Source organism: Perognathus longimembris, chromosome 6 (assembly GCF_023159225.1).
Source record: "Perognathus longimembris pacificus isolate PPM17 chromosome 6, ASM2315922v1, whole genome shotgun sequence".
Taxonomy (NCBI): Eukaryota; Metazoa; Chordata; class Mammalia; order Rodentia; family Heteromyidae; genus Perognathus; species Perognathus longimembris.
The window spans coordinates 66,035,366-66,040,296 of NC_063166.1; positions in this window are offsets into that span (position 1 = coordinate 66,035,366).

A 4,931-nucleotide genomic window follows, 5' to 3' on the forward strand; every position below is an offset into this window, starting at 1 on the left:
ATTCCCCGAGTCAGCACTTTCATTGAAAGCATTTTGCATGTTCTTTCATATTTAAGCTGGTCATAGGAAAGGAAATTTCCCCCCATCTTGTTCTGCTAGAGGAATAGTGAAAAAAAAACAAGCTTTTAAATCTCGAAGTTTTCAATCTCTAGGAATCGTTGCAGGAGAAGTTTAAAGTGCCCATAGGCTGAATAACAGCATTTATTCTTGTAAGATCCTGAAGCATTCGCCATTTTCCTGATTTTTTTTTTTCTGTATTGTAAATACTGGAGTGTTGCAAGGGCTGACTGCGGGCCCAGTATGTCCAGCCTGGAGCTGCTCCTGATGTGAAGCGCCCGGCTTTTCTTGGGTTAACCGCCACTGATCAACCCATATGGGATTGGTAGTAAGCCCGCTGAGAGGCAGGGGCTGTCAGTGGGGAAGAGAACGTGCTCGGAATGTCCCAGAGGCTGACTTCCATACTAAAGATCAAAGGTCGCATGTGTGTGGCCCACTGTCACTGGATGGAGGTGAGGTTTAGTGAGGCTTCTCTTTAAAAGTAGCACGTCTTGGGGCTGGGAATATGGCCTAGTGGCAAGAGTGCTCGCCTCGTATACATGAAGCCCTGAATTCAATTCCTCAGCACCACATATATAGAAAAAGGCCAGAAGTGGCACTGTGGCTCAAGTGGCAGAGTGCTAGCCTTGAGCAAAAAGAAGCCAGGGACAGGGCTCAGGCCCTGAGTTCAAGCCCCAGGAGTGGCAAAATAATAAAAGTAGGAACTCTTCACTTAAGGTCCTTGGCTTTGATCGCAGAATAAGAATTTTTGGACAAGTCACAATGGTAAGAAAACGTGGCAGAGCTTTTTTGAGTAAGTAAACAAACAGGCAAGCAGATAGACACACAGATGGGCAGAGGCACACTCTAACAGAGTGTGGGTGCTCTCATAGGGAGATAGAGAAAGAGAACCAGAAAGAGACACACGCACAGAGAGGCACAGCTCCAGAGAGACATGCAACGCCTTGGGCTGTTGAGGTATTCATAGGATAACAATAGGGGGTCTGGCTTCAAAGTTATGTAAAGCTGGGTTTTTGCCTTTGCTTTCATCACACCTGGCATTATTCTCTGAGTTTCCAGGTAAGAATGCATCCTGCCAAAGAACAGATTCTTACCGGTGAGATAAGGAGGAGCCCTGGAATCTGCATCCTGGGGCAGGTGGCTTAAATGTTGTCTGGAAGGCATACATCCTGTCAGACAGTTGTTAATCCTTGAGTGAGAATTGTACCCTTCAGGGAGGAATGCGTCCTGTTGTCTCCCTGAAGCAAAGATAGCACTTCCACATTTCCAAATATGGTATTTCTGAGTTCTTTCACCAGGCCTGTTTCCTTAAGTTATCCTGCTTCATTTCCCCTAAAATGACTTTTGTTCCCTTAATCTTAAAGGAAGCATACGAAGGAATACCTCCTGTGTTTGCTGTGTACCTCATTTTCCCTTCATCTCTCCTGCTTCACTATCTGACCACCAGGCGTGGACAGGTCAGCACAGAGGCCCTTTGCCACACCTCTTGTACATTCCTGACACCTCAATGTCTTGCTTTTCTCCCATTAGCAGGCCACTTCTTTTGAGCAGTAACAGCTACACCTGCTCCTGTGTCTATTAGCCCTCTGAACTTTTTATGATTTGTGTTGAGATGGTACTCGGGGTGATCAGGCCCAATATTAGTGTTGTACCACACTTGCTTGTTGGTGTTTTCAAAGCCGCCTTCCTGCTGACGTTTTGCATAAAGCGGGCGGGGGGGGGGGGAACTTTGTACAGAAGCAGCAGAAGCAGGTGATTCTTTCTCCTGCTTTGATGTGCAGTGGAGACAATTCAGAGGGTATCATCTGCACATGCCCATTAAGGTCTTCAGCAATCACACCTACATGAACTTGCCAGACCTTCAAGTCCAACTTCTTCCTGTCATGAATCAGTCCAGACACCTGTGTGGATAATCTAACAACACCTTGATCCCAAATCAAAAGCATCAGGGCTATCGTTCTAAGCTCAACTATTGTATGAGGTATCGGCAATCAAGTCTGAGAACTTTATACAGTGGGGAAATCGGTAACTGGCATCCATTGAACCTTTGGTGTTTGTTTCCAGGTCCTCAAAGGATGGCCCATTTGCTCATTTCCCGAAGGAGAAAGGAGTTTGCCGTTGTTATCCTATTTAGAATAGCACTAATTATCCCAATGTCATTAGAAGTTTCACCTATCTAACTAGACTAGTTTTATGGTGTTTTAGATTATTTTAATTGTGCTGGTACTGGGGCTTGAACTCAGGGCCTGAGTGCTGTCCATTAGTGTTTTTGTTTAATGATGATACTCTACCCACTGAGTCACATCTCCATGTATGGCTTTTTGCTGCTTATTTGGAGATGAGAGCCTCACAGATTTGTCTGCCTAGGCTGGCTTTGAACCATGATCCTTAGATCTCAGACTCCTGAGTAGCTAGGATTACAGGCATGAGCTACCAATTCATAGCCTTAACTCATTTATTATGGAGCTACTCAGTGAAAAGGAAACATTAGTCACTTCATACAATCTCATCTTAGTTAAGCACAGCTGGAACTTCCTAGAAAGGAGTCATTTCTCTGAAATGGTGCACATTTATGAGCACACAGACATAAGCAAACAGGCACATAAATGCTCAATGACACCTTGAAGAATCCACCTGCAGGAACTCTGCCAACTTGAGAATTAACATGGAAACCACCGGAACACACATCACACAGGGGTTTCCCCTAATTATGAAACTAACAACATTCTCCCTGGTCTATAAACGGCTAGTAGCAATTATGCCTCCCCTGTGCGCCTAGTCAAAGGTGAATAGTTTAAAAGCTTGCTGTCCAAGACTCAGTCCAGTCATCAGAAACCTATTGTGTGTGTGTGTGTGCGCGCGCGCACATGTGTGTGTGTTTAATTTTTGTTTGTGCAGGGACTGGGGCTATGATTCAGAGCCTGCATGCTATATCTTAACTTGTTTTGCTCAAGGCTGGTGCTCTACCAATTGAGCCAGAGATCTACTTCTGGCTAGTTAGCTGTTAATTCAAGATAAGTCTCTTGACTTTTCCTACTCTGTCCTCAGACAGGTATCCTCATATCTCAGCCTCCTAAGTAGCTATGATTAGACGTGAACCACTCACACAAGACTAGAAACAAAGATTTATAGCATTTGTCTTCCCTATTAAAAGCTTAGACAATCACTAAAACAACCAAGGATACATTCAACATCTTCTAAAAAGTCTTCTACGCTTTCCACATGGAATATTATGGGTATTTCCTGCCCAAGGGGGAGAAAAGTAGGAACTGCTTGGAGAAGGGGCTTGCAAGAAACAAACTAAAACTCTGACAAGCCATGTGAATGGCATTTAAGAGGAAAAGCAAGAAAGAACACCCGGTATCAGCGGAAAGCAATGCAGTCCTGACACACACACCCGGGAATGGAGGAGCCCACTGCTGTCCTGACACACACACATACCTGGGAGTGGAGGAGGCCACTGTCCACCTGACACACACACCCGGGAATGGAGGAAGCCACTGCCCAGCTGCCGCTTGCGCAGAAAGACATCAGAAGCCAGCACAGCCAGAGAGATGCAAGCGGAAAGAAAGGCCAGAGAGATAAAGAAAGCTCTAGAAACTTCTTTGCTGGCTTGCCAGGGCCCTAGTTTTAATTTGGTTCCTCCAAGTTCTCTTTCCAAGCAGTTCACCCTCAGCCCCTCAGACATGCAGGTTTGGTCCTGGCCTTTTTATTTGCTGTCTTATATCTTCTGGGGAAAGTCTAGAGGGCGCTTGGGGAAGGAGGTGCTGAGGGCTGGCTCGTCTACAAACAGTACAAACACACTTCAGGCCTAGCAGGGAGAGACAAACAGTGCAAAGCCCCAGGCTTGCAGGAAAACTCAGGTGTGGCTGACCAGGGACGTGGGGGAGACACTTCCAGCTGGTGGCAGAACCTGAAGCAGCCTCTGTTCAACTGGCTTTAGGAAAGTAGAGCGGCTGAGACCCCCCCAGCCCCCCAAGATTCTAGGAGAGTGGGGGACCCACTGGCAATACTAGGTAAAATTGTCTGCCTCAAAATGAGGGGCTGAGAGTGCAGGTCAGTGATGGAAGGCTTGCCCAGCCATGGTGTATGTGGGGTTCTGTACTCACCATCCCAGGAAAAGAACAGAAGGTAAATAGGGGGCCGTAAGGCGAGGCCCCCAGTGGCACACGCCCCTCACTATGCGGCTAGCTTCACTTAACACATCAGTAGACCGGGGCTCAGCGAAGTATTTGTCTGAAGGCTTGGTAAGTGCCAGAAGTGGAGCCTTCAAAGTCCACGCAGAAGGTTCTGTCCCCGGTTCTGCCTCTTCTGCCGTAATGAATCAGGTTCGGCTTAACTTGAACATCATTCCCCCAGGCAAACTACACAGGTCGGTGCGAGAGCATCAGACTTGAGCAAAAAAGTGAAAGCAGGGCACTGGCGCTCACGCCTGTCATCCTAGCTACCCAGGAGGCTGAGATCTGAGGGTCGTGGTTCAAGCCAGTCTGGACAGGAAAGTCCATGAGACTCTTATCTCCAATTAACTACCACAAAACTGGAAGCGGAGCTGTGGCCCAGGCCTTGAGTTCAAGCCCCACAACTGGCAAAAAAAAGTACACTAGAGCTTGAAGCTCTGAGTGCAATCTGCTGGCGCGCGCGTGCGCGCGCACACACACACACACACACACACACACACACACATGCCCAACAGTGTTGGAGTCCTGACGTCCATCGCCAGACTTCTGTGGTCCCCACAGCGACACCAGCGAGCACCAACGCCGGTGGCCCTGCCCTCCAGGTCTATTTATATTATTAGCTGCTTTGGAAGTCGCAACACGTAACAACTCATCTCCTAGAAAAGTTATTATTACAGGCTGCTTGTGTTCTTTTAG